The sequence below is a fragment of the Lathamus discolor genome, chromosome 5 (genome assembly GCF_037157495.1).
Source record: "Lathamus discolor isolate bLatDis1 chromosome 5, bLatDis1.hap1, whole genome shotgun sequence".
Taxonomy (NCBI): domain Eukaryota; kingdom Metazoa; phylum Chordata; class Aves; order Psittaciformes; family Psittacidae; genus Lathamus; species Lathamus discolor.
Window position 1 is genome coordinate 14,641,836 of NC_088888.1, and position 26,220 is coordinate 14,668,055.

Here is a 26,220-nt window from a genome sequence, read left to right on the forward strand (position 1 = left end):
CTTTAATAGTGAGAAAGAAAACACCTTCAATGAATCCCGTGCTCCTAGGTCGAATACCATTGTAGCAAGCTTATGTCTATGCGTTCCCAAGAGGAGCTGACAGATCCCCTTCTCCTCAGAAGATGCATGACAAGCTAACAGGAAAGCTGCTGCATCCATCAACAGGCATTAGAACAAGTTACAGAGTTACCAAAGCCTCTCTGAAACCCCAGTGAAGTCACTGACAAAACATTCCTGCTGCTTTCAAAAGGGCCAGGAATTTACCCCGACACTTGTAAGCACAGAAAGGATCTTCAGCACAAGAAAACTGTCTCCAGGCTCTCTGCCTCCTGTTCTCTTTGACATCAGTCTGCCAACAAAAGGTCCTTCAGCTTTCAGCAGTTATTCTGTGAACATTCAGGGAAGAACTCCTTTCAAATCCCCATCAGGATCCTCTGAATGAAATCCCAGGTTATCATGTATCACCGCTGAAATCAAATATGTAAATAGATGTGTGTTGTGTTTGGAAGCTTCTCAGGTATGTACTTTGCTATTCTGCTTAACACTGGAATGCAAGAAAAATACTCCTAGTGTCTTTCATCTCTCTCCATGAAGGGCTGCTCCTCTTTCAACTAGGAATCATAAGCAAGAATTACAAGTACAATTGCCTACCTTCTATTAAAAAGGGGGTGGGGGGGGTGGGGGGGGTGGTGTCATAAAGTTAAAAATGACCACAAACCTTTCTCAGTGGCAAAGACCTGACTTGCTGGCACTGTTCAGCTGAGTTTTTAAAGTGAACCGACTTAAACTCAGTGACTTAAAACAGATCAACCTTCCACCATTCACAAGTCTGACAGTTTTCCTTGTAACGAAGACCTTTTTCCTTTTTCACTGGAAGCGGTTGCTCCATCCCTGGCAGTGTTCAGCGTCAGGCTGGATGGGGCTTAGAGCACCCTGGCCTAGTGGGAGGTGTCCCTGCCCATGGCAGGGGGTTGGAACTGGATGAGCTTTAAGGTCCCTTCCAACTCAAACCAGTCTGGGATTCTATCTATGATTTCCCAACCTTCTTCTAGTTAAATGCTAGAGGTGGTATCTTCACAAGCGATCTGTTAACAGGAAGCCTCTCCACTGGTGGGCTGAGGAATCAGATGTGATCACAAGCCCAGCTGTACCACTTGTATATCGTGCTGCTTTACACAGAGACATAGAGTTGCTGACTGCAGTGCCTAAAAACCCCTAAGCAGCCATCATACCCCAAAACCCAAAGTAATCTAAAAATAGTTTTTATCTAAGAAAACATTCTACCTTTTCTTAACTATTCTACAATTTGTCTCAAAGCAGGTTAGGTGTAAGGTTAGGTGTACGTGCGTTCCTTTGGGGAAGTCTATGTATATTTATTTATTTATGTTTTAAAATCTTTCCTCTTCCTGGCTCCTTTCTCTTGAATTTCACTTGCACTGACAGCTTCTTTTAAGGTAAACTGCGGTTACCCATATGTCTATGTCTGTAAAATTAGGCCATTCACTAAACATCAGTACAGCATCCACTTCCACAGCAAACAGCTCATCACAGGCTCAGACCTGTGCCTTTAGTGCTGGATGACTTGAGCTGTGTTTTAAACCTGTGAATATGCATCTGCATTTTCATCTTCTGTGGGGAAGGGCTTCTAGTCACAAGTATTATAAAAGCCAATCGGATGGCTGGAAATCCCTTGTATATGTATGTCCTAAGGATTATATACCATCACTATGACATAACTCTATGCAAAAATCTACTTTACAAGCACTTTACAGAACAAAGCTGCACTGGAGAGAGAAACACACAACTGGAAAACATTTTGAATTATTTAAAGAACTAAGAAAACTTTCCCCAAATCCAATTTTCTCCAACAGTGTCACAACAACCACAAAGCCGTCATACATGACAAACTCAGTGGTGTTGAAATCAAGGAAATGGCAGGGAAAGGACATTCCCAGGCTATTTCACAACTCAGTTTAAGCTGTTCATTCTGCTGTGTTTATGTGTGTCTCTACCTTCACACAGAATAATCCAAGTCTCATTTCTCTTGTTCTCAAGTCAGATGTTTCGTTTCCCCCTCTTATTCACCTGCAGGGTGGTTTAACCAACTGGAAGTACATATATGTGAGGTAAGTGGTAAAATAATTCTGAATATGTAACAGAATAACTAGGCAAGAAGCCTACCACTCTGCTTCAGAGAAAGAGCATAGGCATTGGCTTCGCTTTAAACACAGCCCTAACAAAGTCATCCTATTAGCTTTCCTGCACAGGCATGTGCTTAAACACCTTCCTGCCCAAAGTCCTGAGCAGGAAGAATGGGATGAATCCAGCTCTCATGAAGGTCTTCAGCCTGAGAAGAGCTCACAGAACCAAATCCTTCATGTACCTCACATCTGCACAGAGATTAAATTCCAGTCTAGACAGAGCCATCCAGTATTCTCCCAAAATTTGCTTTGTAAAACCAGGAATACAGTTTTAACTGGTAGAAGTTGGCTAACATAGATCAGATTAGGACACAGGAATCAAATTAAGCAGTGCGTCCCACAAAACCCAGTAGGACAGCTGTTTATGCCCCATCATGGATGACTATATTATAAACCATGTCCTAAGTTGCTTTTCCTGTTAACACAGACCTAGAAGGGGTAGCGTCCTACTGCCATAGGTCTGGAACACAAAATGCTGCCTTGTTACCTATGGCTGCAGACTATGACACATATGGTGATGAACCTTTGAACTGCTGTCTCCTAACAAACAGTAAACTATGCTTCTCCTCCCTCCATCTGCATACTTAGACAGCCCCATGACCACAGCTTTTAAGCACACATCTATTATTCATCACAGTTGGTGGTAGCTCTTTTACTTTTGCTGCCTCACCTCACTTGGAGCTCTCCCACCATTTCATTCCTTTAAACCACTCGGCCATTTCCCCTCTTCAATTAGTCCCTTAAAACTTTCCTTCCTCTTTAAGCTTATTATTATCTTTCATTAGAGCATTTTGTGGTGCCCTCTAAAGGAGAAGAAAATGAAATACCCCCCCAATTACACTGTCATGGGTACAGTGGAGTAATATACAACTTGTAAGAAACCAAGCCAACGCACAGATTCATAATGAACACCATCAAGTTTCACTCTCTTCTGGAAGAGAGTAAAACTGAATATACAGTCACAAAAAATACAAAATACACAAAATAGGCCTCTGCAAATGAAAGGCCTCTGCCTGTGAAAACAGTTTCCAGGTCTATGGTTTTAATTATTACATAAATGAATGGAAAACAGGATTAAAGAATTTGCACAATTGTTACACATCATATTTGGAATTGCAGCTTTTTTTTTTTTTCAGCTATAAAGGAATAATCCAATAAAGTCCAACTGAACTGGATCCAGCTTCTCCCTGATATGTCAGTTTGGTAGACAAGAATCTGAAATCATTCTCCAGCAGCACTCACATGGGACTGAAACATGAAATATTGGGATGGTTTTGCAAAGCTTCCTCGTTTCTTCTCAGGCATTGGATTTTATGATTTGCACAGATTAAAAATGTTTAGGAGTTCCAGGCATTCCAATTTGCTCATTTACCAGCTCTGTTTGTAAACAAGATTTCAAGCACTGGTGGAACCACGGACCACAATCTCTAAATGAGAAGTCCTCTGGGTACAAAAGACATCTGGGTACAAAAGCAAAGTGTGCACAGAAATAAAACTGTTAAAACTGCTCTTGTGCCCTTGTAAGAATTCATTCGTGTTCACAGAGGTTTTTCATCCATGGCTAGAGTAGACCTTTCTATTTTTCCCTCCTGTTTTTCCTTTACTGCCATGCACATTGATTTTAGCCTGAATAAACTGGCCATGAGTGATTGCTCTTTACATGTCTACATGTGTCAGTTATCCGGGGAAAATTTAGCATGCTCTACCAGCTCATTCAAGCTTTATTTCCTCCAGCTTAAAATCTCTCCAACTCTCCTCTCCTTCACAGGCCTGCTCTTCATCTCCAGCTGGACTGAAATGCGGTAAATATTACACTTACAAGGTAACAGGTCTGGAATGTGAAGCATCTAGAGCCCAGCAGAGTCTCTTCTTGGCATCTCAACATACGCACTTTGTTGCTTAGTGCCAAGCAGTATTCAACTGGCTTTATTCAGTTCAAATGAAGATATTAAATCCCAGGACTGTATAAACATCATTTACCAAACAAACCATAGTTAAAAGAAATGCTTTCCTAAGGGAAGAGACAAGAGCTACTTGCCTTTTTAGAGCCCCCAGTGTCTTGAATAAGTATTTTTTTATCATCCTTCATAAACGAAAGAGAAGAGAAAGATGATAAAGGCTGGTTTGTCATGTTTTGTCCTCCTGTAGGAACTTCCCTATGACATAACCATCTGCACAACAGCAAGGACCAATGCATGCAAAGCCCTGACATTTCATAACAAGGTTTACAGAACAGCACTGAGAGCCAGCTGAAGGCCTTTCCTAGATGGAGGGTCCGGCACACATTTGACCACTGCCCTGCTTATACATAAGTAGTCCAACAACTGAATGAACGAGGGAAGCCATCTTCTGTATGCAGGCGTCTACTCAGAGCTATCATCCACAGCTACGAGGCAGAAGAGGGTGCATTTCCCTCACCTTTTCCTTGCATACTGCTGATATTGAAGAATAAGAAGAGAGTCATAAAGAAACAATTAAGTTCAAATTCCCTTTATAATAAAGCATTATTGTATGGCACCACGCAGCATAGCCTGGGAAGGGAAACTCCAAGCATTTCTCACCTGCTAACCTAAGGCTCTGCCCATACAGGCTCAGTCTTGAGAACTGCCAACTTCCACGTGCTCTGTTCAGAACTGCTACAGCCCCTAAGGCTGGAAGAGCTCATCTGAATTTAATGTTTACTCCTGCTAATTTAACTGCATGGATTAGATGCTTCATGTCAAGCACAGGAAGTTAGGAAGAGACAGGATTTTCAGCTTTAAAACTTCTCTTCCATGTGAACACAATGGCTGGCCATGCCTATGGAACAACACGTTTTTAGTTATGAATGATAGAGCTGACTACATTGCAAAGACTTCTGAAGAGAGATGCAGTGACTTGTTCAAGAAGCATTTAAATACCAGTATGGGGAAAAATGATAATACACTGTGTAGGATTCAAATGCAGGCTAGAAATAAACCCATCTTTCTCCTTCCAGAGCAGTCAGTGGTCTCAGAACTTTCTGTGGCACTGCAAGTATACAAAAATGGATTTTCCTCTTATTGCAAGTTACAGAACTGCCCACCAAAACGGTCTGAATCCATAACACTGTTGAATTAGTAGTGTCTGTAAAAGAGGCAAAGACCCAACTATGACACCTACACAGTACATGGAGAATAGAGGTGTCCAATTTTTTCTGAGAGAGGAGGTGTTAATAACAAAAGTAATCTCGTTCTACAATAGAAACTTTAAAGCAAATACAAATTTACTAATTACATATAGGATATATGGTGCTCACATACCTTGAGGCACAAATTTGTGCCTTCCTAACCCAATCCTCAGAAGCATGAAAGCCCACTCTCCTCCTTATACTGGCAAATAAAGAGAGATTGCCATGTGTGCAGAGAACAATATCTTGCCATGGTCTGCCACTGGCAAACAAGTGCAAAAAGATTCCCACCTTCTGTTGTGAAGGAAAGATGGCCAAGGAAACAGATAGATGACACCTCAACATCAGATGTGAGAACATTGTTAACAGAATATTGTTAACTAATTGTCAAACCTCAGCCTCTCTGTGACATCAGAACTGGAACTGTGCTGCCCTGGACCAAAATGCAGGTTTTACCTCCCAAAATACAAAGTAGAAACAAGCAAAATCCCTTTGAATCTGAAAAGGGACCAATACTCAGCACTGACCCAGACTAGCGTCTAGCCCCAGACAATGGGAAGACCACTGATTCCCAGACACTGTTGTTCCAATTGAACTTTTCTTTTTTAACCCAATAGAAATATTCTAGATACTGACGACTAAAAGTGACTTACTCCAACAGCCAAACCCACTCTTTTCCACTCTAATTTAAACTGTGACCTCCAAACTTTACTGGTCCAAGCACATTAAGAGTGAGTAAATAATGCTGTTGCGAGCAAGAAAGCGCCTCCCCAGCTTGCCCCAGAACAGTGATAAGATTTTAAATAAATCAGTAGGTTTTTTAAAATGTATTGCCAAAAAAACCCATAGTGAAGAGTTTGAGTTTTTTGGGTTCTAATATATTACTGCTATTACAAAACTTTGCTATTTCTGATATTCTTAAAAAATAACAGTAAGAAGGAAAAAAAGAAAAAAATGGTTTTTCTGAAACATTTTAGGCTAAATAGTAAGATGTCCTAGACAGCTTTCTGAGTCTTAAAACCATCCAATTTCAAATACTGGTTAATGTAAATCTGGAAAGTTGCCTTGTCTGGAGTAAAATTATATACAGATTGAAAAAGGATTAAGTTTTTTGTTTCAATATATGCACTTTTTATATGTTAACCTTCCAGTGCCTGCAGTGGGAGAGGTGAGGAATAAGGAGAACAGAGAATGGTACAGTTCACTACTGTTGCTGCAGGTACGTGCCTCTTTTCACAATACACAAGGCAATACAGGGCATTCCAGACACTCGACTGTTCATAGTGAGACTTCTCCTTGTGACACGTTAACACATGAGGAAATGGCACAAGTTCATACCATAGTGGGCACTCAGTTCTTGTCTGTGCTATTCATAGCCAAGCATTCAGGTTTACAAGGCTAGAATAGTTCTTCTGTGTCCAAATAAAATAGCCAGATGGATCCAGTTGGATTTTCCAAAGCTCAAGATAAACGTCTTTCCTTGAGACACTATGAACATCCATCACTCCAAGTATGGCCACTTGCTTCAGATTCACCTGCAGAGGACTGGCTTCTAGACACACATCACCAAGACTGAATTTTGGATCCCATTTTATTAGTGAGTCATCACACACTAATGGGACATAACAGAACCGTGGCACAGGACAGCTCTGCACCCCTGAGTGACAGGGTTCAGACCCACACCTTGAGTAGGCTCACAGTACTGCGAAGACAATGGAACTACACCTGAGCTTAACAACAGATGACTTTTTGCCTGCTATTTCTACTGGCAATTTTTGGTCAATCAATTTAAATGCTTCACCTCTACCTGAAGTTTCACCTCTTTTGTTTTACAATTTTCGCAATAATTGCAGAAAAATTGGCTTCATATTTGTAAGCAACTTACTTTGTGCTTTTTCAGTCAGGCATCAATGTTTAAGACAAAATTCACTAGAGAAAGAGGCATGCATACACACATGCATATGCACACAAAGAAACCAAAAATATAGAAGAATATGTATTTCAGACTAACAAGATGATATCCAACTAAATATTAGAAAAAGATGTTCTGACTATTTCTGATTCAGAAGGATCCAAAAATAACACAGACTCAAGACAGAGATCATATTCAGTGAAAGAGCTCCACAAATTGCATCATACAACACCATGACTGTGATAATGAATATGGATAGCAATTACAGAGTCAATGTCTGCATTTCTTAAAGATCAAAACAGACTAGGAATGCATCAATGACTGCTTGGAATAACCTAAAGAATGATTTGAAAGCGTATTAGTTCAAAGGAGCATGAAAACTATGGTGGCTCTTCACAGCAATTTTAAACTATTCTTCTCTAAATGCATTATTAGTCATACTTCCTACTGGTAGGGCTTTGTAGGTATTAAGCTGACCTGTGCCTACAGAAGTAGGGCTCCAGAAATAGTCTTTACTGCTTCAGTCAAACGATATTGGCACAAATTACACAGGTTGTTCAAGCTTCTTAAGAACCATATTCAGAAGGAACATCACACTGGAAAATAGGCTGTGAAACTGGGAACTGCCCAGAGAATTTGTTGTTGAGGTGGGTATTTTGTCTGAAGTACTCGTTGCACACCGTGGTGTCAAGGTCCTTCTAAAAGCTGATAGAGAAGAACACCTGGCAGTGAAATATTGTACATACCTACACAAAACACTGCATGCTTCAGGACTGTTCTAGATCTACCCAGTCCCAGCCTGACCTACTATCAAAAGGAAAAGCTCCGTATCTCAGAGGTGAAACTTCAGAATTCACAATGGAGGTGTCTTCAAAATACAGGTGTGAATTACATCTATAACAATGTTTTTTTCCTGGCTTTGTGCATTTGACACACAGATACTGTAATACAGGATCACAGATTCAAATGACAAGTATGGGACACCAGCTAACCTTACAGTCATGCCAAATAACAAAGAAAAATTATTTGCCACTTTCAAATTTACACAACAGTAGGTTATTTTACATACACAAAAGCATTATGGAACGTAGAAAGCATAAAAACATATAATGAAGTAATTGCAAATATTAATATGACTGAGAGCCAAAAAATGGTTTAACTGCAAGGCTCCAGAGTCTGATGCAGGAGAACAAAGACTGAATAGCTGTATGAATGTAACAGGTCAAAATGGAATGGGGCAAAAACTGACCAGTAATTTTTAAGGCAGTAACATCATTACATTGTAGTCCACCTTGCTCACTAAGAGAAGTTACAGAACTGCTGTGTTACTTTTTTAGGCACTCCTGGACTCAGGGTGATCAAAATTCAAAACACAATTGAGCGCACCAGAAAGACTAACATGAAATACTGAAAAAAAACCACGCACCCCCAAATTAATTAGCATATTTTTTAGACTGTGATAGTCCGTGTAGTTTCTCTTTGTTTTGATGTGGTTCCATAGTTCATCTAACTGTAGCTGGCAGTTAAGTGTCTATTTTAAACCAATAACCCACATGGCCTCTAAAATAGTGCAACTTCCAAAAACTTGTACACTTGACCTTTAAAAGTAGACTAAAGGAAAATGACACACCAGCAGTGGTGGGAGAACAGACCACATGCCAAGCAGATCCTTTGTAACCTCACCCTCTACCGCACCAGGTATAAAGCTAAGCTCTTAATCATACTGTCTAGAAAGAAGGACTACTCAGTGACTTCTCACACAGAAACACCAGCATGTTTTGGGGAGATTAAATATGCCATTAAATATGGTCTCTACCCTATTCAGGTTTGCCACTTAGAAAATTAAAACATAGCAGTTGACTTCAAAAAGGAATTAAAAGAAATACAGTGAAAGCAGATCAGAAGCAGGTTATGCCCTCAGCTCAAGGGGAATTAATCAGGGCAGGTGTTCCTTCAGTGGACACAACAACTTCAAGTTTTGGTAGCTAAGAATCCAGTTCACGTGCACACAGTTCATTCTGAAAGTAAGTTACCATAGTGCTGATCTAATGATTAGGTGAACAGCACCTACTTATGATAAACTACGCCTGTGGTTAAACTGGCAATGCTTGCCTAAAGCAAACACGTAATGCCCCCTTCTCCCTTGCCATCTATCCCAAAGGTGGAGGGAAGGACATGTGGATACAGCAAGGGAGCCACTTAGACTTGAAGCAAAAGGAAAGGAAAGGTAAAAAAGATGAGCTCATGTGCAAAGTAACATAATCCATGGGACCAAATATAGGCCACCAGAAAACATGATGCTTGGAAATCACTAACAATCAGAGGAGATGAAGCACCACTGTCCTGTTTTATGCTGGCATAAAACTCAAGTAGTCCCTGTCCAAAGAAATAAAGCCTAAAAACCCCAGAATATTATGTTTCTCATAAATATCAATTGTATGCTCTGGAACAGCAACCCTAGCCAATGATGCAGCTTTGTTTTGATTTCTTGAAAAGAGTATGAAAAAGTTACTTCTGAATTCATTTGGTTATTTCAAAACAGAGGCCTGAGAGAAAATGCTTAGAAGTCATTTCTCCATTCCTTTCATACCATCCAGTTTTTGAAATTCCATCAGAAAAAAGGGAGTAACAATAATGCAAAATGGGGAGGGTCAGAGCTGAGTCTTCTCATTTGATTGCCTCCTGTAGGCATCTGTGGAGACTCCTGAGTAAAAGATAATAGAGAATGCTACTCATGATCCCTCGGATTGTTTTTTAAAACAAAAATTAAGGTATGATCATGAAGCTGTTGAAATTTGTCAGGTGACTTTCACACACAGTTGGCAACTCAGTGTGCTGTTTGCAATGTATTTCCAAAGAAGAGATTCCCAAGGTGTGTCCCACTTCTGCCAAGTACATCGCAAGGTACAAACAAATTTGTTGACCATGTGGTAAACAACAGCCATAGCACAATGTAAAAAACCCCCAAACATAAGCCATGGTTAGAGGCACAGAAGCATTCAGTCCTTCCCTCCATTCTTTTACAAGCAAAGTGTGTCTAATACACAGCCTAGCATGCAGAGAACTGTGGACATCTGCACAGTTTTTTACACTTACCTAACTTCTGAAAAGAGCTGCCACATTATTTCTTACCTATTTTACTGTTCCTTATTGCTTCTAGTAGCAGTAACACTTGTATATGAGAAAGAATAGTTTAAAATATAGTGTCAAGTACATAGTAGCAGAAGATTGGAATACGTTCTAACCTATACTACCTATTAAAAAAAAGAGGGGAGTGTATGAGGAGAATAAGTAGTAGTGAGGAATTAAAGACAGAACAAGAGTGGAAAAATATTCAACCAAACTATTTGTTAGCACCTGGAAGAAAACAAGGAGTTGAGTAACAGGTCACATGGACTTGTCAGAAGCAATTAGCATCCAAACAACCTGAAGTGCCTTCAGGACTGGATAACAAGCTTTGCAAATAGAGGAGAAACCACAGGTGACATTTATCTTGACTTCAGTGAGTTTGGACAGTGACATGCCCAGCAGCAAATGAAGGAGATGTGGTCTAGACAAAAAAACATGTAGTAGGTAGGCTACAAGACTAGAAAACTGCCCTGAGAAAGCAGTTACCAGAGGTTCCTAGTTAAAATACAAGCATCTACACAACTAGGTGCTGCAGAGGAATGAGATTACTACACAGCTATAAAACACAGGCTAATGAGTAAATTTGGTTTGCTCAGACAAAAATGACTACTAAGGTGTTACATAAAAACAGCCTTCAGGTATGTAAACAGCTGCCACAAAAAAAAAAAAAAAAAAAAAGCAGGGGAATGACCCATTTTCCATGTCTATGATGATTCTATGATGGATAAATCATGATTAATTCTGAACTGCAGCAATGAAAAGTTTGTGCTAGACACCATGAAAACCATCAAGGATAGCAATGATGCACTAGAATAGACTGCACAGGGAGGATGTGATGGTGACTGGAAGCCTTTAAGAAAAGGTTACACAAACACCTATCTGGAATATCACGGCTGCAGTCTGCACCCCCTTCTAACGCAGAACCAATAGAGCAGCCTCTTGGAAGTCCCTAAAGCTCCACGCTTCTTCTGTGGTAACTGGATGACTTGGAAGTCTGCTGCAACTAGCTAATAAACCATAACAGCTCCTTACATTAGAGAGATAAGCCCTGTATTAAAGGAATTTATACCTTGATATTTGAGATGTGTAATAATGCATGTATAATGAGTAAATTCTCTGTGGTATTAACATCAAGTCCATGCTTAAAACAACACAGTAGATAATTATAACTGATATTCCATTCCCTGGTATTAAATTCCCCAAACTAGGATGCTAGGTTGTACAGTGCTTTCCTCCACTGCATTATCTTGGGATTGCTTTGTAATATTGCTTGAAAAGTTATATCCAGTGTGAAGAGTGATTGCAAAGTTTTAGTAAAATTACTATGATATGCTTTTTTTTTTTTTTTTCCCTTAGTGTTTGGCATTATTTCATGCTAAACTTTGAACTTGCTGCTTTCACTGATGTGCATTTCAAGTTTAAAGCGAAACAGTCCAATAGCTGAAGCCAAAAGTTTGACCTCCATTATAACTGTTGTAATCTTCTGGGAAAATATCCTCTTGACTCTTAATTTCTCTTTTCAGACTCACCATGCTGCTCATGAGAAATTGTAGTTATCGGGGCTATAAGGCCAAGATTAATGTCTGGCCCTGACAACCAAAAAAACCCCACCAATAGGACTGAATGACACATGAAGTTCTCCAACTCTCATGTACAATCACTTCCTAGATAAGCATTCTAGACTAGCGCAGCAGCAAGATAATGAACACTGTCACATGAAGAAATATTTAAGATCACGTGAAGTCTCTGGTTTTGAGCACACATGCCTTTTGTAGCATAACCGATTACACCATGGAGCATCATTATCTGACTTGTCATCTTAGACATGAAGGTCTGTAGGGCTGGGAGAAGTACTGCAAGATCAACAGCGCCTCATGCAACAGGGTCTTGATCTCTCACTGGGGTTTGAGCAACTACTGTAATACAAGTATTACAGCATTCTTCACAATGTCTCAGTTGGATAGTGTTGTTAGATGGATGCAGCATGTTTCTATCAAGACATATTTGGCTGTACTTCTACTGGAGTGAAATGATCCCTGTAAATACATGGACAAATTGTGGTTGGCCCCTGGCTCCACACATCAGAAAACCTTTCTGTCAGCAGCTGCAATACCGGGTGAAAGCTGGCTGATGCACTAGCAGAACCAGAATGGGAGCAAAGAAAACGATCTCTGTTATGGGAGCTGTGGAGAGCCCTGACTCACTAAACACAGGCAGTTACAGCCTCCCCAACTGGGCTGTTCCTACCCATGGATGTTTTACTTAGCACCTCTCAATAAGATGAAAAGAGGTGGCAAGAAGGACTATCCAGAGTGAACTTCTTTTTTATTTTTTCCAGCATAGAACAAGACTGCTTTAACACAAGACTTTTTTTCTTTGGTGACACCAATATGTAGTTTGGAGTTCCCTGTCAAAAGTGATTAAAAAGTTGTAACAACATGGAATAGCTGCCAGTGCCCTTGAATTAGGAGTGCTCATGCGTACCTGTTTAGCTCCCAGTACCCAAAGTGCTTCATAATGCTAAAAGCGAGATGGGTATTTTAGTATTTACTTAAGGTTGACACAGCCTATCAGGCAAAAGGATCCCAGCTTCTCATGGGCTTTATAACTTCCAGTCAGAAACATGAATTCTTACCACTAAGACTCTGAAGGAGCAAATGCCATCTGCATAGCACATGGGATGTATTTGCTGTTGGTACTATCGGCTGCTTTTAGCCAAGTCAGCCACCAGCAAATTTTGTGTCCAACCTGAGGAGCATGAATTGCAACAGTCTAAACTAGAAGTTTGTAAAGCTCATCTCACTACAGCCAGGCTTTCACAAAAGCACATAAAACAAAGCCTCTTCCATTTATGAAATGAATTATTTCTTCCACTTTGGAAAACTGCATGGGAGGATGAGAAAAGATTCATCATGACACTAAGGCTTCATATTGCTTTGAGGTTTCCCATCACTTGTTGATGCATGTGCAGCAATCAGCTCCTCAGATGAGTTACCTTTTGTCACTGGTGATTCAGGCAGGTGTGTCTTTAGGCCAAGCCAGCGACCACTCATCATTTGCTAACTTCATTCAAGGTTCATAATAAAAGCTGAACCAGTCACACACAGTGAAATGTATCACTTCTGAAGGCAGCATGACAGATTCTGGCATGTCATTCTTGGGGGCAAATAACAGAAAGCCTTCTCCACAGCAGTAATTTTCACACTGGGACCTCTTCCGAAACATGTCTCTGATGAAACCACGAACGAGGACAGATGCTCCCAAACTACATCTTCAGGGCTTAGAAGTCAAGTCTTCTCACTCATGAATTTCTGGTAACAGTCCGAACAATGGAGACCAAGGAATTACATTTTGTTAGACGTTACCAAGAAACCTGCAAAATTTCATTTCAAAGAATACTGCACAAACAAGTTCCTGACAGCAACTTGTCTGCAGGTCCCCAGAGCCAGAATGCAATACTTAAACACTCCTCCTGCCCAAAACTTCATCTCAGCAATAGGGCTTAATACTTTGCAATGCTCAGTGCTCCAAAACCAAATCCACAAATAGAAATGTACCAAGAACAATGAAAAAAGAGGAAAAAAATTATAAAAATAATAATAAAAAAAAAATCAACATTAGGAATCAACATTACACTGTGCATCCAATGCTAAATCATAGAATCGCAGAATGGTCTGGGTTGGAAGGGACCTTAAACATTCAGTTCCAACCCCCTGCCATGGGCAGGGACGCCTCACACTAGACTATGTCACCCAAGGCTCTGTTCAACCCGACCTTGAACACTGCCAGGGATGGAGCATTTGCCACTTCTCTGGGCAACCTCTTCCAGTGCCTCACCACCCTCACAGTAAAGAACTTCTTCCTTATATATAACCTGAACTTCCACTGTTTAAGTTTAAACCCATCACCCCTTGTCCTATCACTACAGCCCCTAACTAAGAGTCATTCTCCAGCATCCTTGTAGGCCCCCTTCAGATACTGGAAGGCTTCTCTGAGGTTTCCATGCAGCTACTCTTCTCCAGGCTGAACAGATCCAACTTTCTCAGCCTGTCTTCATATGGGAGCTGCTCCAGCCTCTGATCATCCTAGCAACCCTCCTCTGGATATGCTAAATATAATGGAACAGAATAAACTATAGACCTAGATCTTATTCCTAACAGAAGAATCAGAACTGGACCATTACACAGAAAACAGGGATTCATACAAGGTAATAGCGATGTGGCCAGGCACACAGGAGCACCCATCTTCTCCTACTGGGTATTCAAAGCTGCAGACACAGAGATTTGCACTGGATTGCCCAGCACAAATTAGTATTTTTAATCTATCACTATTTTTAAAGGCAAGTTGCTCTTTTCCTGCTTTTTTTCTCTCCAGTGAGTGGCCTCACTGCTCAGCTATTCTGACTGGGAGATCTAAAAGCAGTCAGGAAATTTCAAGAGTGCCTTCCTGAGAGTGGAGGAGATGAAAGCCAGTCCCACAGCACCGGCTCTGCTCCTCTTGCCCCACCTCTGCCAGGAAGCACTCCTGTATCCCTGGCAAGCAGCACGGCTGGCTGCCTCCTCCTGCTCAGCCAAGGGTCTAGGGAACAGCCTTTCCAAACCATTCCCTGGCTGGAGGAGGAAATGAAAGCAAGGCATTTTCAAGAAAAGCAGATTGGATGGTCCAACCCTTCCACTCTGGGGAGGGAAAGAAAAAAATAAGGAATAAAAAGGAATTGTGCAAGAAGTAAAAATGCAACAGGAAAAAAGACAAAAGAAAACTGCAATTTTTTGTGCATTGCAGAGAAGTCAAGATTCACAGACTCAAAGCACAGGCAACACAGCTTTAAATGATTAAGATAAAGACCGTGGGTAATAGGTGAATGCTAGAGACAGAAGGAAGTGAAAGTTTTTAACCACATTAAAATCATGCAATCTCTCCTGCTTCGTAACAGGAATTACAGTTAAAAATATTTGCACCCTGGTCCAGTGTAACTCGGGAACATAAAAGTACAGAGATTGTAAACCTCTCTTTAGAGAAAACTCTTCAGCCAGTCGAAAACATCGCCAGTGCTGCCTGCATACAGTAAATGCACACATGGAGGTGCTCAGCTTTCAACTCCTTCCTCTACCTTTAACCCAAACTAGTCTAGGAAGCTCCTAAAACACTAGAGTAGTGAAGAACTTCATGCGCTTTAGCATGGGAAATATGGCTGCTTGGTGAGCCCAGAGACTACTACAGAGATAGACATGGAAGGATTAGGAGTTGCAGAACAAACAGTGCAGTACAACAAAGCTTGAAGGAGCTCATCTACAGAGCTTCTTGTACAACTAACCCCAAATCACGCTATAACATCATAGCTATCAGAAAGAATATTAATGTTGAATACCTGGTCATTCTCTCAAAGATATACCTGAAGACACTTGCTAGTTAGTTCCAATTTAGCATTAAGAGGATGTACTCAATGAGAGTATCAACTCTTATTATTTAAGTACAGATATTCCTAATTCCAAGGTCCTTTTACTAAATCCCAGCTACTAGGAAAAGTTATGATCCATCATGCCTTTTATGCTATTTTTAACATTAGTGAAATTTCTTTATAGGACGGCTCAGACCTCTGGGTGGGGTAAGAACACCTCTACTAACTACTTTGCAACATGGAGTCACCAACTGAGTCAGTAACTTGGAGGTCGCCCACGCCTTGTGCTACTGAATGTGGAAAAGAAACCCAACAACACTACTTTTCTTCCAAAATTATGGTTTCTGGCAACAGATCTAACCTCACAGCAGAGTGTCTGGCCCCTCACTTCTCTTAGGGATGAGTTGCCAGCCAACTGTATGAGCACTATATAACCCATCACCACGTACTTCCTGCTGTGTAGCAGGGAGCTGCGGGTGGCACCATTCCTGCCAGCACAAGGGCAACAGACTTTGTCAGGCAGGGTGCTCTCAATCCCTTCATTCCCCAGCCTGTATTAATACTGAGGGTATCAATATCACCCCAATCCAGGTGCAGGACCTTTCACTTAGCCTTGCTGAACCTCATAAGGTTCGCACAGGCCCACTTCTCCAGCTTGCCGAAGTTCCTCTGGATGGCACCCCTTCCCTCCAGCCTGTTAACTGCACCATTCAGCTTCATGTCATTGCTGAAGGTGCACTCAATCCCACTGTCTATGTCACTAATGAAGATATTAAACAGTACTGGTCCCAGTATGGACCTCTGAAGGATGCCACTTGTCACTGGTGTCCATCCAGACATTGAGCCATGGACCACTACCTTCTGGATGTGACCATCCAGCCAATTCCTCATCTACCGAACAGTCATCAAATCCATCTCTCTCCAATTTAGAGAGAAGGATGTGATCAACTGTGTCAACAGCTTTACAGAAATACAGACAGACAACATCCATAGCGCGTCCTTTGTCCACTGATGCAGTAACTTCATCATAGAAGGCCACAAGGTTGGTCAGGCAGGACTTGCCATTGGTGAAGATGTGCTGGCTGTCTCGAATCGCCTACCTGGAAAGGGTACCAGATGTATGCTACAAAGGACACAGTTCTACTATCAACAACCCTGCTCAGAAAACTGGCTGTGACAGAAACCAAATGACACCATAAGATAAAATTTAAAAATGCAACTATGTATTACAAATAAAAAAAATAGCTGCCAAGAACTACTACAGGAGAAAATAAGAACTGCAGGTAATAGGTCAGAAAAATCATAGGTGCATACCAGCTTCATGGCAAAGAAATGCAAAGATGAGATTTACTGAAGTACTAAGGAAGCTTGCTAGTGATATTCATCTATTACAAGATAAAAACAGTTGAAATAATGAGAGAAATATGAAAGACACTTCTGTATCCAAAATAGCCAGACAACCGCAAGATGGAAAGACTTGGTTTTTCACTCCAGCAGCAACTCAGGTAGTCTTGAAACAATAGGTAATACCATCACTGTAAAAAAAGCAAGACCAGATAACCTGCATCAAGACTTTTTAAAGAGCTGTCCAAGGAACTACCTGAATCACTAAAACTGTCTTTCAATAAATCCCAAACACTGTTAAATCCTTAAGGATTTCAGGCAGAACATACTTGCTAATATACAATCCCAAACAGGGCAACTCATGCTACCTCACATATACAGTCAGCCTTACACTGATCCCAGAAAAAATTACGGAAAGCACAAGAATAGGAATCAGCTCTGAGGAGCTAAGGAATTATAACCAACATCAGCTCAAGAAAAACATATCCTACTGGTCCAGTATCTTACTCAGTGACACCGGTAATCCTGCTGGTAAGACAATTGTTTTAGTATCATCTGCCTGGGTAGCTGCAAGACATTTAAGCTGGTGCTACATAATGATTTCGTAAAGAAACACAAATAACAGGACACTAACATATCCAGGCAGTAAATGAATCAAAGCCTTGCATTTTAATGAGACTCGAAGTACAATGGCAGACAGCAAACTGTTACTGAGAGACAAGCTTCTAACTAGGTCCCATAAGACTCATTTTACTGTACTGTTCTATTAAATACTTTTTACCCGTCACCTGGAAGGGAACTAAACCATTAGTAACCAATTGCAGATAAAATAATGATACAGATGTGACAAAGAAGATGATTCATCCTGAATACAGTGACTTGAATCCTGAATTATCAAGACATAGATGTCAGTAGAACCCACATAAAAATACAGCTCTATAGGACAGAGAAACTAGACCATACTTACAGAGTAGGGGACTCCACCCCACCCTGAGAGTCAGGACATCTGAAAAGGACTTGGGTAGGAAGGGACCCTGATGGATAATTACCCAGGTATGAATTTACTTCTCCTTGTAGCACTCCTGGCAAAACTACAGCTGAAACTAGCTGCATGACCTGTGTTAATAATGAATTAGAGCAGAGTCTACAACATGCACGTAGTTGGTAACGCCACAGTCACTGCTGAAATGATGTGTCCAGTACTGCTGCCCACAATCTCAGCAGTATACGAATAAAGCAGAGTTTTAGAGACAAACCATGGGAATAACTGAAAAGGCCAGGAAGCACCTCACGGAGCACAACATATTAAGCTTAAAAGAGCTGTGGCTCAATCACAGTCTATGGACATACCCAAAGCTGGGTAAAACAGCCCACGCTGAGCTCCTGGCTGCCTCATTGCCTCATGAGTCTTCAAGCAACCACCCCAGCTTGCTCTCAGGAACATCAGTTCCCATCTGCAAAACTTCCTTCTCCTGTGGGTACCTACTCAATGTCCACAAATTTGGTAATGAGTGTTCAAAACAGCAAGTGAAGTTTTAAACCAGAGTTGAATGCTAGAACTTAGAGCTAAACAACTTAAAACACCAAGATGCTTGTTTCTAGTGAATGTAATCAATCACCAGAATAATCTACCAGGTATGGTGTGAACTCTCTTTCAGAAAGGAATTAGTTTGGCTGAAAAATGCAGGTGGGGAGAACAGCAGGCCGTCTTAATGGCTTCCAGCTTTTTATTTCCTAAATGTCCATTCTAACTTAAAGCCTCCTAGAGCAACAACAGTCTCACCCTTTCTAAAATACAGTATGATATCAACTAGCCATTAGCTATGAGTGTGAAGAGACCTGGAACATCTTCAGCTGAGAACAACATCTCAGCTGAAGGAGATACTAATTTCATTCCTGTTCTAACACACCATTCACCATTTCAGTTGTAAACCTTCTTGTAGGTCTGGCTGTGATTACATTAAGGCACTTTATGGCTCTGTAGTTTCCTTAGATTAAACACGAACCAAGCCTTTTGGTTTTATGTCCTACACCAAATGACTTAGGATCAAACCTCATCTCACCACGACATGGGAAGTACCACATAGCTAAAAGACAAACCAACGTTTTTCTTTTCTTTTAAAAACAAAAACCCAAGCAAACAAAAGCCCAACAACCTGTGGTGAATGTTGAGTCCTCGAAACAGCATCCAGGACCTTTCTAATCAAGAAAGCAGATTTACCTGAGTCAGCCTTCATCTGAACAAAAATCTGAGATTCTCAAAGGCTACAAAGGAACCACTTCTTGAGGTGCTGCTGAATTCCCCAGCCACAATGACTGTCCTGTTTGCCTAAACAATCACTGCACAGACTCTAATTTCAGGCCCAAAAGTTAAAAACCTGGAGTGGCTTTACTGACTCAAATTAAATTGCTCCAGCTTTCCATCAATGCAAGAAAGCACCTCAAAAGTTAACTGATAATTTAATGAGCCACTTTGAGACACAGCTAGTCAGAGAGGCTTTACATAAAGCCACTTGCACCTTCATGCTGCAAGCATAGGTCCTGTTCCTAAACTGCTTGGCTTTCCAGCTTGTAAACTCAGCATACATCATGCAGCAAAGTAACTTTCAGAAGTTGTTCTCCCAGCTCCACTTCTAGAACTGACTTTTTAAGACTTGATTGATAACACAAAACCACCCTGTTGGCTTAGCCCTGACCTTTCTTTACAGTCCAATGCACACAGATTTGCCACATTCTTGTTCACAGCCTCTAGATTTGTCCCTGCTCCAGGTACTGAGGTCTGATTTTACATGTGTTCATAAGAAGCCTCTGTGATTAGCTTCTAGATAAAAACTCGATGTAGGGAGGATGATAGAGATATATTATGGCATGTTTATTTGCCAAGACCTTTGCAGTCATATGGTCATTTATTTTAGACAGAGGGAGATGTGGAATACCTAAGAAGTACAGGACATGAACTCATGCCTCCTTTGCATTCTGGCATTCTTGCCATATTGCTGCCATATGCTGTTCCCAGATGACATCTGCCATCAAATGCTTCCATCAATAAGCTACTAAGGTGTTTATTTTAAAAAGTGAGGGTTTTTTTCCCTTCCAAAGCCTTATGCAGAAGATCTCCAGTGGCAATTCAATAAAAGGGAAAGCACCACATTACAGTAACACGTCCCTATATATCTTGAAGATGGGGCCGTTCCCTGAAACAAAGGAACAGCACTTAATACCTGATCCAAAGACTTTTGCATGCAGTCAATGGAAAGACTTCCAGTGTTTCAGCAGGCTTTGGACCAGGGCCCTTAATCTGGGGAACATACTCTCAAAAGGCAGAAGAATGGAAAGGTCTGGCTGTATCACATGTATGGCCTTGTGGCAAGTGTGCATTAGGTAGGTTCCTTTCCAGATTCTACCTCAACAAATACGCTTCCAGCCAGAGAAAATTAAGTCTCTCAATAAAGTGGGTAAATAATAGGACTCCAGCTTGGAAGGAGGTAAGTTCCTTCAGACATACGATATTGTTCTAACTCATTCTCTGGCCACCTTTATAAAGATCTCTTTTTCTAGATTCTTTTGGGGCTCTTTTCTTCCCTGATTAGCAAGGGGAATGTGAAATTTCCAAATACATGGCTTCTAGCATCTGGAAGAAATGTAAGCTGGGATGGGGGAGTCCAGATTCAAAGAGGGAGAGAAAGCTCAGACACCAAACAGTCTGTTCCGAGTCCATCCTAACTGGGACAAAGCTGCTCCCTTAGCTCCCTTCTTTCCAAGCTGTATATCCTGGCAGGGAGCCTTCTCAGTTCCTATCACACCACCAGATCAGAACAGCAGATTTCTTTTCAATAAAGCTGGAACTTGTTCCTCACTCACAAACCTACAGATGTATGTATGGCTGCTGCAATAGCCTGCCATTATACACTAGGTAAATGCACAGCAAGCACAAGTGAAAAGTACAGCCATCTTTCAGCATACCTCAATGTTGAAATGTGGCTACTTCACTTCCAAAGCGTGCATCAAGAAAAACTTGAGTACACGGCAGTGATTGGCACAAGACATATACAGCCCCTGCACTGCCAGGAAGGCCCAGAGCCAACTACAAGAGCCAAGAAAACTGAGCTGGATCTCTCAGAGATTGGGTGAGAATGAGAACACCAAGGATCTGCATGGATCCAACACACCTCCAAGCAGTTTAAAACATCACATCATGTTGGAGAACACAATATATCACTTATCCTTCCCTGAGGGCAAACATCCCCTGTACCCCCTACAGGCATTTGGATGAAGAAATTAGCTGCCAGTGCTGCATGTGTCAGTGGATCTGACCCCTGGTATCCATAAATTTTGCTTACTAGGTATTCATTAAGTGCTGTTTTAGTATTATCCAGCCAACTGGATTGATTCCTGAATCAAACCCTCAAAGCACGAAGGCCAGGAACTGCAATACAGAGGACAGAAGTGCTCCTCCATCACCACATTCTTGGGGTACCAGAGACATCTCTCAGCTTTGCTAACCCAGGCCACCCCTGGGACCAAGCAGACGTGGGACAAGGAGCAAAAGCCTGCCACAAGCCATGGTGAATGCCAGACCCCAATGTTGCTGTCCCTGTTAGCATCAAAGAGGGTACATTTGCTGCATCATTTTTACACATCACTTGTAAGATGGAAAGTTCTGCAGATGTTCTTTCTCATAGCAGACATCTGGGCAATCCTGGAGTCTTTAAGACTATTTGCCCAAAGCCCCCCAAAAGTCATTTTATACCTATTGTGCAATGCCTACTCAAATAAGCAAGGAATCTCTTTTCAATTTGAGATACTGGAGATCACCTGTGGGCTCAGGATTAGTATTACTGAGCAAAGCCTTCATCAAGTATGGGATTGCTAGGTACTCTCCCATCAGTTCAAGAGAGTCAGTGCTGCCAAGGTCTATTAGCTTTTCAGCCTCCTGAGTACAAAGTCCACCCACAAGGTTGGGGGGTTTTGTGGGTAGTGGTTTTGTTTCTTGCTTCTTTTTCCCCACCCCAAGGAATGAAAACCCACACGTTGTGATTCCCATCCTTCACTCATTGCTATGGTAAATACAAGTTACCATCGCTATTTCAGCTGAGCTAGCTGCTGGATTGCAAATGCTATACATAAACAAAAACAAGTAAGAGAAGGAACTTCAACAGGCTTAGCTCGTCTTTTAAAATTCAAGGCAAGGGTCTAAAAAGAGATGAAAACGCTGAATACTAACACCAGCCAAACAGGGAAAAATAAAGTTGTAAGCCTGAAAAACTGAAACGGAAAGAATGACATTTACTGCTGCATTTGATGCGCATAACCACTGATAGACTCTCCCCAGGAAGTGTTGAAATTGCCATCACTGAAATGAATCCAGAAGCTAAAAATTAAATTATCTTTCCCAGAACATTCCAATTTGGGCTTTGGCAACAACAGATGGTTTAATGCTCTTAAATATATGCACGCGTGTGTGTGCACGCATGCACACACGCACACATATACTTTAGTACAGTATCCTCTTTCAAGCAAGACCTCCCTCTTAGTTTTCACAAAGTCAGACTGAACTCATGGTCCTTCTGCAGTCTTTTCTTCAAAGTCTCTGCTCAAATGCACAACTGTCAGATTAAGCAACCCATAAGGAGTCTTACAGCAGCTCCAAGTTATGAATGAATGGTTATTTGTGGACTTGCCTGTCAAGACAGATGAAGCATTTGTCAGTGCAGTGTGGGTTAGATATGGTGGGAAGGAGCCAAACAAGCAAAGTGAAAGGTCAGTATCACAACATTTCCCTTTCCCCTGCCTCAGTTCGCCTAAAAGGATGCCACAGCTTTTGCTGAAGTGTAATACAGAAGTCTATATTCATGCAACGCATCATGCTTACTTGAAAAGCAATATTCTAATGCAATAGATTAGTACACATAAGTAGAAGAAAAATGGGTGCAGAGAGAAAGAAGAACAGGAGCATTCTTATGCAAGAAAGCAAGGGACAAATCCGAAACTGAAAGAAAACAACACATATTTAGTAACTTGTTGATACTTGAATCAAGACCACCCTGTGGAAGTTGAAACACAAGCATTGTTTTTCTTGTATTAAAATGCAGTATTACAAGGCTAATTCATGCTGGAAGGGACATCCAGTCCAACCTCCAGCTCAAAGCAGGGTCAGCTATGAGGTTGCTTTATCTTTCACAAAGTTATTTATAACAACTTGAAGTCACCATCACACTGTGCGAGGTCTTGTATAGCAACAAAAAAAAGAGGCTCCTTCCCTAAGGGGGTCCCAGTAGGGAAAGGCTCAGCTCTACAATAAGGATCCTGAATATGTCAATGAGCATCACACATAAAATTAAAAGGAACCCCCATTGTACAAATTAAAACCTGAACGAGGGAGAGATGTTCTCCCAACACTCTCAGCCATTAATGTGCTGCAGGCATGCTTGTGAGGTCTATCATCTCCTGGAAACCAAACGTGGATGCCAGCGAACTGAAATGGCAACACAAGATGTACTTCATTGGAGCCAGGAGCTTTCCAAGCAGCATGCATGAACTGCCGTGCGGTTGGATCCCTTTGGAAAACCTGGCTGATTTAGACAACACTATGCTACCCACAGAGGCAACTTTTCTACTCTGGACTAACTTGCAGCACATCAAAAACATATAAAAACCTGCTCATGAGAGAGGTCTAGTGAAGCCAGGTCTAGCAGTTCATTTCTCCAGGGCCAATCCTGTGCCATTCAAGCTAGGAGAATCACAGTACTAAACAGGCTCATGAGTCATTCATACATTCAAAAACAACTGTTCACACTGACAGGAGGTAAAACAACCCTCCACACTAAGGGGTTTTTAACTCCTCATCCTCTTGCCCTGGACAAATCTGTAAGTTTCTCCTCTACACCTTGCAGCTCTATGTCCTGTGCGGTTGGGTGTCCAGCTACAATCACTTCACAGCAGGAAGGACAGCAAGGACAAGCACTGGGGAGATTTTTTAAGAAGAAACACAGTTGCTTTGGATAAGACTACTACAGGAAGCCAACTGACAGCGATGTTGGAGCTAGGAACCTACTAGTCAACACCGCAGATTGAACGGGAAACAAGCAACGGCCTGTGGTTGAAAGCAGGATGCAAACTTTCCCTAAACAGTAACCAAAACAAACTGTTTAGCTGTAACAAGTCAGCAGAAACACTGGTAACACAGTATTACAGCAAATAATACCTGGGGAGTGTATCATCCTCAAGCTAAAAACTGCCTGCTTGAAAACAGGCACCATGTGGTTTCACAACAGGAGCGGAAACATTTGTGTGCCTTCACTCATGACTTGTTTTGTCACTGTACCCTGGGGTTCCTCTCTTTATCTGTAATACAGAAGCAGTCTAGCATAGACACTGCAAAGGCAAAGAAGGCAGCTGCCCAACAGGGTCAGTGTTCTTTGGCATCACGGGAGTACTGAAGAGCTGCATCCTTCCTCTCTAAAAACCCCTGTAAAGCATTTACTTCCCACTGGCCTCTGATGCCTGAATGACAGGTTTCAATGCAGAGAAAGGGATTTGAACTGTATGGCTTTGCTCATCCCTGCAAATGCACCACAAACTGGGCCCTGAGTTGGGAAGCTAATTAGGCAGACACAGCCTTAATGAGTCCATTCATGTGTGGGAAGCTCCGCACAAGTTTCAGAACCATGCTGAAGGAGCTCACCACGGACGACGGCCACAAGTTCTCATTCATCTTTGGTGCAGACAGGAATCTCAAACTGACAGCGAAATGTTGGAAGTGGTAATTCCAAAGTAGCACAGCCATCCTGATGGCCACTACTGTTCTCACGCCGTGCACCAAGGATGAGCAAGGCTAAAACCAGCGGCTAACAAAGATGATGCTCTGCTTTCTCACACCATCACCTACTCACATTCAACCCTGCAGTTAAGAGGAACCAGCAAGAACAGCATGAGCTCTTGGCACTCCTGCTTGTGGCTAGAGATGTACAGGAAGACAAGGGCACATTGCCAGATAGGTCTCTGGGACTATACAACACTCATAGTGCCAGCAGGCTGGGGCTGTGGAGCAGCAGGGGCAGTGATGCACGTCTAACCTTCTCACTCACCAAATTAAGAGTTTAAAGTGCCTCTTTAAAACAGACACCAGAGATAAGCTTAAGGAGGGTTATGGAAAGGACTCAGGAATATAGCCCTACATTTGTCTTGTAGGTCTGCTGACCTTGCAACATTAAAGAAGTGTGTTGTGTGTTTTGCTTTTCTGTAGGCTCCAGCGATCGTATACCATGCCAGACCAGCTTGTGGTCCTCCCCAGCTCCCAGCGTGGTGCCCTGCTGATGATTCAGGAGGCAAGCAGATCACACAAGTGGTACCCCCCCCCCCCCACCTGCCCTATATGGGTGGAAGAGAGCTCTCTTAGATTTCAGCTACCCTTCGTTAGCGCACCAGAGCATGTTATTTGATTATCCCTCTTAGAATATAGGGGGCTACTGTCCAGAAAATGACCCTGCCCCTTTTTAAAGCTATTTACAATTTCCTGGGTTTTTCACATCACCACCCAGGAGGGCCGCAGTAAGTGTTATTCATGGGCAAGGAACTATTCCTCCCGCTTCTTTCCTCAGGGAAGCCTTTGCATTGCTTCAGGTCCCCTTGCAAACCAGACAGTAAACCTGGCAAGCACCTCCCTACAACAGGTGCTCCAGAGCATAACCATAGGGCCAGCATAGCTAGGAGGCTTTTATGTCAGGTACTCCTTCAAAGACCATTTCCTTATAATCAATAACAGGAAATCCTGAAAGATTAAGGTCTGTGTTCTGCTAAATGCAAATGCACACGAGCCATGCCGGTGTTAACATCACGGTAATGACGCAGTCAGTGCCAGCAGACATGAGCATGGCGATTCTGCATGAGCAATTTTGGTACCCTGAAGAAAAGGAGCCCACATACATATAATTGCTGCTAAATCGAGTCCTTGTTAATAAAGTAGAAGCATGTCATTGTGTCCAGCCAGTTTATAATGTTGTCTTTCATGAGGCAAATACTCAGCAGAAAGACGGGTCTATGTAAAGCAATATTCATGGTACCAAGCACCTGAAAAGACTAATCCTAC

At 41.8% G+C, this 26,220-nt stretch overlaps 1 protein-coding gene and 1 long non-coding RNA gene across 2 annotated transcripts in view; one reads left to right on the forward strand and one right to left on the reverse strand.

The window, feature by feature from the left end:
• TGFB2 (transforming growth factor beta 2) overlaps window positions 1–26,220 on the reverse strand; it is a 65,065-nt gene that overhangs the window by 34,376 nt on the left and 4,469 nt on the right. The gene's annotated exons all lie outside the window — the stretch shown is intronic.
• Window positions 289–3,691, forward strand: LOC136014818 (uncharacterized). The gene is made up of 3 exons (XR_010612877.1): window positions 289–517; window positions 2,056–2,126; window positions 3,338–3,691. It is a non-coding gene; the product is annotated as an uncharacterized LOC136014818 (long non-coding RNA).